Source organism: Protopterus annectens, chromosome 17.part0 (genome assembly GCF_019279795.1).
Source record: "Protopterus annectens isolate FY-2018-M chromosome 17.part0, PAN1.0, whole genome shotgun sequence".
Lineage (NCBI taxonomy): Eukaryota > Metazoa > Chordata > Ceratodontiformes > Protopteridae > Protopterus > Protopterus annectens.
The window spans coordinates 313,745,586-313,760,233 of record NC_056751.1 but is presented as its reverse complement, the minus strand read 5'-3'; the positions used below and the strand labels follow the sequence as shown (position 1 = coordinate 313,760,233).

The following is a 14,648-nucleotide window of genomic DNA, read 5'->3' as shown; positions in this document are numbered from 1 at the left end:
GATGAATTACCACTTTTTATAACAAAACTTCTTATTCATACGTTAGGTTCATAAACATTTTAAGAGCTAATGGAGTATAATTTTCCATAACGGCATTATACCAATAACTTAAACAATATTTATAAATTTTAAGCAGGACAAAAATTAATCTTTTAGGCAGAAAATTCACAACCATAAATGGAACTAATTTTGTGTGTGATAATATTTAATATATTTGATAAAATAATAATTAAAATTCATGTCAAATCAAATTTCCTGCTCCAGAAAGTAATACTCATGTAGTAGCCAATATACCACCAGCTAGTGAAGCACACTATAATGATATGAAACACTGAAAGAAACACAAACTAAATTCTGAATCCTACCAGTTTTTGTAGGCATTCTAAACAACTCATAAAACCAATCACTCAGTAGGACATTTATTTCAGCTTCTCTGAAAAGTTACAAAATCAATACAGTTAATGAAAGATATGTTCCTACTTTTTAAATGTTAATCTGGATACAGTACAGTCCAGTTTCTAAGCTGCACTGTTGAAACTATGTGACAATTTTACACATGAATGCAACACTTTAGATTTTATGGCAACATATTTTCTACTAGACAGAAATTTATAAGAAGTTATGTACTCACCATAACGTTCCATCTGAGTAGGTATCGCATTTGTCTACAACCTGTGGGATACGGATCCGAGCCGGCAACGTCTAACATAGCATAGATCCGAGCTCCTAGCTCCTCCCCCTTACCCATAATCCCCTGCCTGCCCTGACTGACCTCAGATCAAGTTTGCTCCATAGCACAACAGATAACAGGTGTCCCAATGGGAACATATGCTAATAACATAAGAGCGATCCAATCGGTCAGGGGGAAGGAGGGGGGGATGGTTGCAGACAAATGAAGATACCTACTCAGATGGAACGTTATGGTGAGTACATAACTTCTTAATCTGAAGTAGGAACTTCATTTGTCAGCAACCTGTGGGACAGAGTCCCCAGCTACCTAAGTCTTGGGTGGCCTTCATGGAAGGATATTCCGGAGCACCGCAGAGCCAAATGACGCTCTACCTCGGGAAACAACATCTATTTTATAATGGCTGATAAAGGTGTGAGATGAAGCCCAAGTGGCTGCGGAACACATGTCATCCAGTGGAACCCTAGCTTGAAAGGCCGCAGAAGTGGCAACGGCCCTAGTAGAATGAGCACGGACTCCTTGAGGTGCAGGCCTTCCCGAACTCTGACATGCTAACAGAATACAGCTCGAGATCCATCTAGAGAGAGAAACCTTAGAAACTGATTTTCCGAAATTACTTTTGGCAAAGGAGATAAACAACTGATCGGATTGCCTATGACCAGCAGTTCTGTGGATATAAAAACGTAACTGTCTGTGTACGTCCAAGGAATGAAGCTTGTACTCTCCTTTGTTATGAAAGTTGGGGAAAAACACTGGGAGACTGATGGATTGATTGATGTTCGCTTCTGAAGATGCCTTAGGTAGAAAGGACGGATTGATTCTGAGGTAAACCCTATCCGGGTGAAAGACCAAATATGGTGGTTTGACACAAAGGGCTTGCAATTCCGATACCCTTTTGGCTGAAGTTATGGCTACCAAAAAGGCTGTCTTCCAAGAGAGAAATTTGTGATCAACTGTGGCAGCCGGTTCGAATGGGGGACCAGTCAAGGCCTGCAAGACTAAGGATAAATCCCATGGAGGTACCACCTCTTTAACTGGAGGCCTAAGGAGGAAGGTACCCTTAAGGAAGGTCTTACACAATTTGGAAGTGATAATAGGACCAGACTCTTGCCCCACATGGTAGTATGAGATTGCTGCCAGCTGTACCTTGACTGTGGAAGAACTAGCCCCCTGGTGAAAGAGAGAGGTTAGAAAATCTAGAATCGATGATATCGGGGCTGTAAAAGGGTCTAAACGACGGTGTTTTGCCCAAATAGTGAAGCGTTTCCACTTACTCCGATAAACCTTCCTGGTGGAAGGCTTGTGAGCTGCTACAAGAATGGCTTTGACCGGTGATAAGATCCCGGGAGTCCTTATGAGGAGTGGAACTGGAGCAACCAAGCCGTCAGCTTGAGGTTGACCAGGTTCGGAATCGGAAGACCGAGAGGATGAGAGATGAGATCCGGAATGGGATCCAGAATCCATGGTAGATACACTAGGTGAGACCATAGGTAAGGGAACCACGTCTGACGAGGCCAGAATGGGGCAATGAGGATCATTCTGCTCCCCAGCTGCCTGGCTTTCTGTAACAATTTCAACATCAGGAGAAGAGGAGGGTAAGCATAAAGCAGACCGGGAGGCCAAGCATGAACTAGAGAGTCTCTCGGGGACTTCCCCGGAGGGGGGATCAGAGCAAAGTAATTGTTGCATTTCGTGTTTGAAGGAGAGGCAAAAAGATCGCAACAAGGTCGCCCCCATCGGGCAAATACTTGCTCTGCCACTCGGTGGTTGAGAGACCACTCGTAAGGAGTCAGGATAGTACGACTGAGCCTGTCTGCTAAAATGTTGGACCGTCCCGGAATGTGCATTGCTATGAGAAAGTGGTTGGTGGAAATCGCCCATTCCCACACTCGCGGCAAAGGGGGTAAGACCTGGTTCCCCCCTGTTTGTTGATGTACCAGACTACCGACATGTTGTCTGTCTGTACCGCAATTGTCCCTACTGGAAGAGAGTTGTGTAGTGCTTGCAACGTCAAAAGCACCGCTCTCATCTCTAGGACGTTGATATGCAAAGAGGTCTCTACGGCGTTCCAAGTGCCTTGGACTGTTCTGCCTGAAAAATGCCCCACCCCAGGCGAGAAGCGTCCATGGTCACTGTGTCGACTGGTGGAGGTAGTGAGAAGGGACGGCCCGTGTGGAGGTTGGGAGAATGGAGCCACCACAGGAGCGATTTTCTGCAAACCTTGCTTAAGGAAACGGGGTGAGACAGAGGGTTGCAAGACAGGGACCATTGTACCTGGGGGGTCCACTGTAGAACCCTCATGTTCAACCGGGCCAATGGCAGCAGAGGGATTGCAGCCGCCATAGATCCTAGGGCCCTCAGAATCAATTCTGCCAAAGGAGTTTGCAGTTGGAGAATGGCCTGCACATGTAACATCAGGTTCCGAAGTCGATCTGGAGTCAAGAATGCAAGCATCTGTCTGGAATCCAGTCTTGCCCCTATAAAATCTAGCATCTGTGTAGGGATGAGAGAGGATTTGGTCATGTTGATGGTTAATCCTAATAGTGGAGCCAGACCGAGAAAATAGTCCCTGCCTGAGCAAAGTAGATGCCTTGTTGGGGCTGTGAGGAGCCAGTCGTCCAGGTATGGAAAGACCTGAATTCCCTGGAGTCTCAGGTGGGCCGCTACTATCGCTAGGACCTTGGTGAACACCCTGGGGGCTGAGGTGAGGCCGAAGGGGAGGACCCTGAATTGAAAGTGACTGGCTCCCAGCCGGAAGCGGAGGAACCTCCTGGAACACCTGTCCACTAGAACGTGATAGTACGCATCCTTGAGGTCTATAGAGCACATCCAGTCGTCCTCCCGCAATAAGGGGAGGACGGATTGCAACGTGACCATTCGGAACTTTTGTTTGGGTACCACCAGGTTTAGGAAAGAGAGGTCGAGGATGGACCTCAAGTCCCCCGTCTTTTTTTGGCACCAGAAAGAACCTGGAGTAAAACCCTGATCCGACTTGATCTGGGGGGACGGGCTGGATGGCTCTTTTTTGTAGAAGCTGCTGAATTTCTGCAGCGGCCACCTTCTTTTGACTGGGTGGGATGTCGGGAAGGCTTCTGATTCTGGGGTTGGCTATGAAGGGAATTAGGTAACCTCTGGATATAATGCGAAGCACCCAGCGATCTGTTGTTATGGACTCCCATTTTGCCAGGTGCTTCGAAAAACGCCCCCTGACTGCCTCCAGAGTGGAGCAGTCGGGAAACCCCTCAGGGGTTCTGCGTGGGCCTCTCAGAGAAAGGTTCTCTGGACCCAAAATTCCCAGGACCCCCTCTGCCTCTGGGGCGGCGTCCTCCCTGTCCTCCTCTGCCACGAGAGGACTGGTTGTCCTGAGCAGACTGAGATTGATGCGATTTCCGGAACCACATCTTCTTCTGACCCTTTTGGTTCTTGGAAAAGGACCTCTGGGTCGCAGAGAAGCGGACTCCGATGGCAGACAAGGTCTTCCCGTCTTTCTCGCTCTGGACAAGAGTGTCGTGAATGGTTTTGCTGAACAGTGCAGAACCATCAAAAGGGGCATTCGCGAATGACGCCTTAAAGGGTTCCGAGAAGTCACAGTGACGGAGCCAGGCCTGTCTCCTCATGACAAGCCCGACTCCGCCTGCTCTAGCGGCTCCCTCTGTAGCATGAGACAATAGCCGCATAGAGGTATTAGAGATAGAGCGGAGGGTGGCCATTCGGGAAGAGTACAAATCCTTGTCTCCCTCCGACATGGACCCCGGGGGGGAAGCAGCGTACTCCTTAATTAGGTCCCGCTGCATCCTAATAACGTGTGCCATATAGTTCAAGGCCCTCATAGAGAAGGTCGCTGAACTGAAGGCCCGCTTCCCAAGATGGTCCATCGCACGAGACTCCTTGCTCGGAGGATGAACCGTGGGGCTCTCCTGAGCCAACTCTTTCTTAGTGGCTGCAGCCACCAACATGGCATCCACAGGGGGACCTCTGCTCCAATGTGATCTCTCTGCAGGGGGGCTCAAAATTTTGTCTCGGTGCTTGGGGATCGGCTCTACGGTGTCCGGTTCCTTCCAAGCCCTAGAGGATATGAGATCCACCAGGGGGTCGGGTGGAGGGGACACCCAAGAGGTAGATGGTCCTGCCTCGAATGCCTCAAGGAATACGGACTCGTCAGAGGAAGCCTTGGGGGCAGACCACCCACCTCTGATTTTGAGCATTTCCATGATGTCTCCAAAGGAGACATCCTCAGGGGTGATCTCGGGAGCCTTCCCTTCATCCAAGTCCGTATCTTCTGTGAGACTCTCAGGGGAGTCTATGTGCCTCCTTTTGCACTTTGCCTTGTGGGGAATCTCCTCGGGGGGGGGCTGTCCGAGGAGTCCTTACGGGCTGTAATCTGTTCCACTGGAACTCCTAAAGGCGCTGAGGCAGGCTGCCCGGAGGGCCGGGTGAGGGGAGCCAGGACCAGATGAGAAGGAGTGCAGGAGGGAGCCGAAGCCAGGACCGGAGGCCTGGAAGCACTCGACAGTGCCCTCTCCACCACAGCGAAAGCCGAGGGGGAGCCGCTCTCAGACGGATCCGAGATCCGACTCCCACTTGGATCCGAAGCGGGGATCGGACCCGGCGCCGAGAACGTCGGATCCGAAGGACCAGTGTGCTCCGACCGAGCCGGAGCTGAAAGCACACCGAATCCCTTGGATCCAAAGCTCGGCCCATGGCTCCGAGCGGTCGGATCCGACAGACTCAAGGGAATAGTCGGAGCCGACGTGCCCAGCACGGTCGGCTCTGACCTACCCCCGGATACAACGTGGCTCGGCTCCGAGCCCGGAATGCGGGTCGGAGAAGGAGCTATAGGAGTGAAAAAAGGGGTCGAGCTCCCCCCCAGAGGGGGGGGGGAGGCAAGAGCACTCCCATCTGCATCTGGGCCTGGATGAATCTCCTCATCATCCGGTCCATATCCGCGTCAGACATGCTAAAAGTGGACCTTGACGAGGCCACCGCGGCAGACCTGGAGTGTCGCCTCGATGACCTCGACGGGGACCGGATCACCTCCTCCTTGGGTCCCGGGGAGAAACAAGGGGATCGGATCCGAGGAGGAGGAGATCGAGAAGACTTGGACGGGGAAGCCCTCTTGGCGGGCGGGGCCGATGAAGAGTCCTCAGCCCGCCGCTTAAGGTGCTTCTCCCGCCGCTTCTCTTTCCTGGCCTCCCTATCCTCCGGAGCTGAAGCGGGAGGTTGAGTCCCGGTCGGAGGAACGGAGGCAGGGGTGACCGCTACCCGGGGGGGGGGGTAGCGGGCACTGAAGCACCGGAGGCCGAAGCAGAGTCTGGGGGTAGAAGGCCCGCCAGAACTAGCTTCGACCTTCGATCTTTGAGTGCCCTGGGGTTGAACGCCATGCAAATCGCGCAACCCGAAGAGAGGTGTTCAACCCCAAGGCACCTAACGCACCGAGTGTGGCCATCAGCCGGTGAAAGCTTGTGACCACACTCGGTGTATTTCGAAAAAATTGCCTTAGGGGCCTCCGACATACTGTAGGAAAGCACACTCACTAGGCCCCTAATTCAGTCACACACACACGCTACGACCAGCGGGGGAGGGAGAATTATTCTAAAATTAAAACAAATATGTTATATCTATAAAAGGAGAAAGGATAAACCTATCACACACACAACCAGTCACTCAGAAGAAAAAATACAAAAAACTTTTTTCCTCACAAAACGCCAAGAGCTCTGAACCTAGCTGTTGCTTGAAGAGCGGCAAACTAGATCTGAGGTCAGTCAGGGCAGGCAGGGGATTATGGGTAAGGGGGAGGAGCTAGGAGCTCGGATCTATGCTATGTTAGAAGTTGCCGGCTCGGATCCGAGATCGGATCTGTATCCCACAGGTTGCTGACAAATGAAGTTCCTACTTCAGATCATATGTTATGCTAAAGTAACGTATAACTAATAAAAATAACTCACAATAAAACAGCAGTTGCATAAGAACTTGTTTCAGAAGATAACAATTTTATAAACTTCACAGTTACTGAAAACAAGCCCACACAGTTTTTAAGCAGTACATCTGGGGCTACAATTATTATATTCACAAACGGTGTTGCCAGCTCTGTGAAGTCATCAGCAGTCCTGCTCATACGAACAATAGACAGTCATGTGTACTCACACGCCTACAGCAAATACACATCCTCTTCCATACTGTCTACCTGGACTAAGCACCACCGAATCTTTCCATTAACCTGCAGTTTGCCACCTTCTACTGAAGACAATTTGTGGGCCCCACCAACGTATATTTAAAAATGTTCCCTTGAGTCAGATTTCTACATTTTATCTGCCATCTATTCCCTCATCCACCCCACTGAATTCTAATTTTTCACCTGACTCCTAATACTGTGAAAAAATCATGTCATAGAAGCCATCTTCCTCCAACGTGTATGAGCTCATTCCTTTTGTCTTCATATTCCTGACCCCTTAATCCTTGAAAGCCTTTGCTATATGCCTCCATACTTTCTACTAGCCTGATGTCCAGATGTCTCTGAGGCCTCCAGAATGGTACAGCATGTTCCAACTGCAGCTTGTGCAGCGTCTATAAAACAGAATGTCAACTGCTCTACCTGCAAATCCATTATACTTCCCAAGCATCTCCTTAAATAAGATACAGACTTGCAACTTGTTGTATACAATACACATTCTATGCTGCATCCTGTAACTTTTTTTTTTTTCAGAGCAACCCTTTACTGATTACCACATTTTTATTTTGTACTGTCCCAAGGCTTTGAACAATTATTATTTCATCACTGATTTTTGATACAACTATTTCATAACTACAACTTTATATAATACTAATAAACTAGCCTCACATCAGACAATCAGTGCTAACATTTAGCCTTCAATAACTTGCCATTGTTAAGCATATAAATCTATAAATCACAAACAACTGTTCTATCTAGTCTTAATCTCCAGTTTAATTTAATATTCCTCCTTAAAAAAACACAAACAAGTTATTTAGAATATAATTTAAGATCTGGAATTTTCTAGTGACTTAATTATTTTAGAATCACTATATTACACATCTTAATAACTGAACCAGTGAACTCATATCTTGTATTATGGTTTACTTTATTAAACAGATGCACACCTTGTATGCTACATTGTATGTAATTTTCCTCTTCAACTTCAGTTTTCATTACAGAATACTATACATTCCATTGTTTACAAGGGAATCCTATTTCTGCTCTATAATAGTTCTCAGTTCCTTATTTTTAACCTCTGTAATATTTTTTTTTTTTGCATCTTAGCCACTATCTACACTAAAGATAGCAATATCTTCACCTCTTTAATATATGTTATTTTACAACTCAGCAAGATCATCTCTGCACTACAGTTAAATTCTCTTTCAGGTATGACTTAACATATTCTTCAACTCATTTTTGTACTAAAGCAGATGTGTACACTCCCAAAATATATGTTGCTAAGAACTACTTTCCAAACCATCACATCTCTAACATATGTCTCTTGTATGTGGGAACATTTGATCGCATCTTGTAGGGGCATAGAAATATTTGTGCAGACATCTCCATGCAAACATTCTAAATTTTCCCAAATTAGTTGCATGTCTAGGAATAAGGCATATTTCCCTCCACTGATCATCTGTTGCATTTTTATTTAATCTTTTACTCCATGCTATTTCTACTGATTTCTCAAATATAACACCACCATATATATTTGACTTACTAATCTCTTCTTGTCTGCCATTTCTGTTCTATTCTCACTTATAAAATTTACTTGTGGTTTAACAAACTTACTATTCAGCCTCTGCATATCTTTAGATCTAACATCAGATCTGTAAAAGAAAGTTGATCTGAGTTCAACAACCCAAAAATGTCTCTTGCTACATCGCATTTTATTACTTCATCACTTGTTATCATATGCTCCCAAAATCTTGATTCTTTGCTCTTTCATTTCTAAATGCTCATTTTATTTTCTTCTATACCTTCCTTACTACTACATAAAGTATAGCCTACTGGTGTTATTCTTTTTATCCAAGGTCTAAATTCCTTTAAAGTAAACACTTACTTAATAGTTGTATGAAAATAAGTCCGTACATAATGATCTAGAAATTCCTTTCCTAAACCTGCCAAAATGTCCACAAGGGGTCCAGTTATTGCCTTATAAGGCACTATGTCTATCACATTTTTCCATTTGGGCATATATTCCAAGTTCTGAATCAAATATATTAATCTAAGCTGTATTGCCTCCATACCTGAAAGTACCAAACCACCTTGTTCCTTTGCCAGCATTAATTTCATCACACTCTCTCTTTTTTGTTATCCAAAAACATTCCTTAATTTCCCTTTACACAGTCTTCCACATCTGATTTTTCAGAACCAGTAAGACCAAAAACATCTTAATCACTTGTATCTTACTACTGATGTTTATAAATAAAAAGAAGTTATGTTCTTACCATACTGTTCCATCTGTGTTGTTGATCTTCATTCATTCATGACAGATGGTTCTCGGTTCTGTCCTCTGAACCGACTTGGCCGATATAACAAGCTTGTGCCAGCCAAAAACTCTCGAGCTAAGATTACCCATAGTGCCCCTCTCCTCATCTTCTCAGACAGAGTTTGCCCGTAAGGAAAAGAAAGTGGAGGCTTTGTCTGAGCAAATGCTCTATCATGTAACCAGGACCAAAACTGAATGTACAGGAGTCTTTTGGAGGGGGTAGGGGGGTGGGATGTCATGAATGAATGAAGATCAACAACACAGATGGAACGTTATGGAAAGAACATAACTTCTTTATCTGATGTTGTTAATCCTCATTCATTCATGACAGCAAGGACAGAGGTCCCTAGCTACTTTATGTCCTGGGAGGCCCTATGGAAGGATATTCCTGAGCACCATTGAACCAAAAGATGCTCTCCCCCTGCAGACCACGTCCAATTTGTAATGAGTGATAAAGGTATGAGAGGTAGCCCAAATGTCATTCATAGAAGCTCTGGAACAAAAGGCCACCGAAGTAGCAACTGATCTGGTTGAATGCGCCTTGATTTTAGTTAAAATTAATTTGTTCTGTTGATAGACAAAACAGATGCAGCCTCTCAGCCATTTTGCCAATATGACTTTGGAAACAGATTTTTCCAGCATGGATCCTGAAAAAGACAGGAATAATTGGTCGGATTTTCAGAAAGATTTAGTCCTGTCTAAGTAGAAACATAATTGTCTATGTACATCCAATAAATGCAAACAATATTCTCCTTTATTAGAAAAAATTGGGAAGAAAACTGACAGGTCAATGGATTGGTTAATATTTAAATCTGAGACAACATTGGGTAGAAAGGAGGTGTTAGTCCGAAGAGATACTCTCTCTTTGTGGAAATCTATGTAAGGATGTTTTACGCACAAGGTCTATAATTCTGAAATTCTTCTCACCGAGATAATAGCTACCAAGAATAAAGTCTTCCAAGACAAGAATTTTATATTGCAAGTGGCAGCAGGCTCAAATGGATGATGAGTCAATGTTTGTAGGAGCAACATCAAATTCCAAGGTTCTACGGGCTCTTTGAAGGCCGGTTTTATATGTATGACTCCTTCAAGAAAGTTTTACAGAGATGGTAAGATATTAAACAGGAATCTTAGAAACCATTATGGAAGTTTGAGATAGCTACTAAATGGACCCGGATCGTAGAAGCTGATGCTCCTGAATGGGGTAAGGTTGATAAATACTCTAACACCGAATTAGTCACAGCTGAAAAGGGGTCCAGTCCTTTTTCTTGAGACCAAAAATCAAATCTGTTCCATTTACTATAATAAATTTTTCTAGTGGACGGTTTATGGGAAGCCAGAAGTATTTTTCATACAGGGAAGATAGGTTATGCTGCCTGGCAATTACCGGAAGTGGAGGTACCAAGCTGTCAGCTTGAGGCTCAATAGATTTGAGTGGATCAACCCCTGAGGGTGCGACAGTAATCCTGGAGTTGGATCCAGAGTCCACGGTCGGTGAACCAGGTGAGGTCAAAGGAAAGGGAACCAGATTTGTCGGGCCAATGAGGATTACTTTGCTTCTCAACCAAAGTGCCTTCTTTAGAAATTGTGGAATCAGAGGAAAGGGAGGGAAGGCATAAAGCAGTCCCAGAGACCAATCGTGTATTAGAGCATCACTTGGGGACTCCCCATGAGGGGGGGATTAGAGTAAAGTAGCTGCTGCATTTGTGGTTGGTGGGAGACACAAATAGATCGCAGCAAGGCTGACCTCAGCGACAGAAAATCTCTGTTGCGACTTCGGGATTGAGGAACCATTCATGAGGCAGGAGAATGTATTTGCTCAGCTTGTTCATAGGTAGGTACTAGGCTATCGGCACTGGGGCCTATATAAGCCTAGCCAAAAAGGTTCCCTGGCTTTCACCACCCAAGAAAATTATTTTCCTGTGCCCCTGTCAAGCAGTGCCGCAGAAGTGATCCCCTGGGTAAATTTTCTATTTCCCATCCAGTCGTCAAGATTTTTCTTAAAGAGGGCCAATGAGGAGCTTTGCTTGACATGAATGGGTAGTTTGTTCCAGAGTATAGGAAGTCTCTGGGACAGGAATCTATCCCTCCAGCATGTTCTGTTTATTGTGGTGACAAGGTTTAGGTCCCTGGAGCATGTGGTTCGGAGAGACTGGGATTTCTTTAAGTATAGCATGTCCAACAGTTCTGGGTTTGACATAGCTTTGTATGTTAGGCAGAGATCACCTTTGAGTAGGCAATATGCGACGGAGTAGAGCTGGAGTTTTTTGAGACGGTCTGCATATGGCATCTGTTTGAGGCCGGTAATCCTCTTAGTGAGGTACTTCTGTGGCCTTTCCAATTGTTTTAGGTGTCTTGAGATACATGCCAAACAGGGGATTGTACTCTATAATGGGTTTGATAAGGGATGAGTAGAGAGGAACAATGACCTCCTTTTATGTAGAGGAGAACCCTTTTGTGATGAGGTGTGCCATGTAGAAGGATTTCCTGACTATTGTGAAGATAAAGATGTGGATGCTGCCAGATTCAAACCATCACCCATACTACCATCCATAGGCCAGTGAGCCACACCAGCCGCACATTCCCAGGAATTCCACAATCACTTTGGAATTCCTGGGAATGTGCATTGCAACCAGAAAGCGGTTAGAGGCTATTGCCCATTGCCAAACTCTCATGGCTTCCCGACACAACGGTAAGATCTGGTTCCGCCCTGTTTGTTGATATACCAGAAGACTGACTTTGTCTGACTGGATAGCAATTGTCCCCGACGGAAGGGCAGATTGGAATGCTTGCAATGGCAGAAGCACCATCCTCAGTTCTAGGACACTGATATGCAAATTGGCTTCTAAGGGAGACCAAGTGCCTTGGACTGTCATTCCCTAAAAATGCCCCCCCCCCCAACCCCATCAGAGATGCACCCATGGTCACTACGGTCTTGGACTGAGAGGATTGGAGGGGAAGACTCCATAATTCCATTTCTGGCTTCAGCCACCAATTCAGATCTTGCTTGAAGCGGTTCATTATGTGGATTGGGTAGGACATGGGATGTGTCAATAGGGACCACTGTGACGCTAGAAGCCATTGTAGTAATCGCACATGGAGTCTTGCTAGGGGAACTATAGCAATCGTTGTTGCCACTGAACCCAGCAGTTGAAGGACTGAACAAGCTGGGATTTTGTCCTGACAGAGTATTACTTGGAGGTGAGATTTTCATCTCTAAAGCCTGTGAAGAGGAAGGGCGACCAGGCAAGACCTTGTATCAAATGTTGCTCCTATGAATTCTAGGCTTTGAGTAGGTACTAGGTTTGACTTCTCTTTGTTTATTGAGATCCCTAAGAGTCATGCTAGCTGTAGAGTGTAGTGCAAGGAGAGAAGCAGTAGATGCTTTGTGGGGGCAGTAAGGAGCCAATTGTCTAGATATGTAAACACCCGGAATCCTTGCACTCTCAAGTGAGCTGTTACTACTGCCATACATTTAAGGAACACTCTGGGGGCTGTGGAGAGACCAAAGGGCAGCACTTGAAACTGCTAATGATTGGCTCCCAGCCAGAAGCAGAGATATCTTCTGGAGCGTTTGTCCATTTTTATATGGTAACATGCATCCTGAAGCTCTATCGAGCACAACCAGTCGTGTTTTTTCCAGGAAAGGGAGGACAAACTGAACCGTGACCATACAGAATTCGGTCTTTCTGACGAACTTGTTTAGGATGCTGAAGTTCAAAACTGGCCTCCAGTTCCCTGTCTTTTTTGGCACTAAAAAAACCTTAAGTAAAATCCAGATTCTATCTGGTCTGGTGGGACTGTCTGGATGACTCTTTTTTGGGAGAGCTTTCGTATTTCTTGTGCTGCTGCATCCCTCTGACTGGGTGAAATGTTGGGGATTTGCCTTTTTGACCTCGGGTAAAGACTGAGAGGGATATGACAACCTCTGGTAATTATCATCCACACCCAAGAATCTGTTGTTATGGAATGCCAGGCTAAGTGGTGCAGAGAGACTCATCCCCCCGACTGCTTTCAGAGGCAAGCGATCAGGCTGCGCTGGTAGGGCTGCCCATTAAAGGAATCTCTGGATCCATGGTTAAGCAGACCCCCTCTGGCTCGGGGTGGGGGATCTTCATGATGAGTTCCCTCCTCTGCCCCAGGGAGAAAACTCACCACGTGTGTCATGGGAAGGCCCTTGGGATTCCCTGAACCACATCTTTCCACTCCTCTGATTCCTACAGTAGGATAGTTGGGGAGTGGAAAAACGTATGCCCACAGCAGACAGGGTCTTGCCGTCCTTCTCACACCTGGCTAGCATATCTTTAACTTTTGGACTGAACAGAAAGAAAGCATCAACGGGAGCATTGACAAAGGAAGACTTGAAAGGGTCCGCAAAGTCGCACAAGCATATCCAAGTGTGACGTCTCATGACAACATCTGTACCCGATGCTCTGGCAACCCCTTCAGTTGTATGTGCAATCAACCACCTGGACAAGTTAGATATGGATTCCAGGGTGGCAAGCTGTGAAGCAACTTTGTCATGTACCTCATCAGACACTGCTCCTGCTAAAGTTTCTGAGAGTTCTGTGATTAGGTCTCTCAGGAGGCGGGTAAAATGTGCCAAATAATTCAACAACTGTATGGCAAAGGAAGTTATGTGTAAACCCGCTTCCCTAGTCTGTCCATTGTCCAAGACTCCCTGTTTGGAGGATGAACAGCAGGACTCTCCTTTGCAAGTTCTTTCCTTGTAGCCGCCGCCGCCACCATAGCATGTATTTCCAATCCTTTGGACCAATGGGGCTGATCCTCTGGAAAGGAGACTATTTTGTCCGGTCTCTGGGGGATTGACTCAATGGTGTCAGGGGCCTTCCAGGCGTGCTGCACGATGAGCTTGACCAACTCATCCACAGGCGGTGTCACCTAGGAAGTAGGGGGTCGAACACGGAAAGCCTGCAAGAATACAGATTCCTCAGAGGAAGGGTTGGTTGGCTTCCAGTCACTCCTCTGTTTCAGGCTCTCCAGTATATCTCCAAAGGAGACATCCTCAGGGAGCAACCATGGGAACCCTTCCCGCTCATCATAATCTGTATCTTTGGTGAGAGATTCTTCAGGGGAATCAATGTGCTTCCTCTTGCATGATCTCTTACAGGGTGGCTCTATATAAGGGGAACGTCTGAAGAGGACTCTGAAGAGAGGGTGGGCTATGGTAGGGTATCTTGCTGCTCCCGTGCCCAATGTCCCAGTGGAGTGGACTGTGTCAGCTGTGAACCAGAGGACATCTACATGTGACATTCCGGCACCGATGGGGCCAACTGTGAGCCTGCTGAGGCGAGTGCCCTCTCCATAACCTGGAAGGCAGGCCCACCGGAAGAGGGATGGGATCCCGGAACCAAGAAAGACAAGCTCGGAACCGGTGTCACACCCCACTCCAATGAGCCCGTCTCCAGGAAAGGAGCCGCTAGAGGACTCAGACCTGGAAGGCAGGCCCACCGGAA

General features: G+C 46.4%; 1 protein-coding gene across 1 annotated transcript in view; it reads right to left on the bottom strand.

Annotated features, from left to right (window-relative positions):
* Nucleotides 1-14,648, bottom strand: part of LOC122791433 (bromodomain-containing protein DDB_G0280777-like) — a 1,939,725-nt gene that overhangs the window by 348,486 nt on the left and 1,576,591 nt on the right. The window lies entirely within an intron of this gene.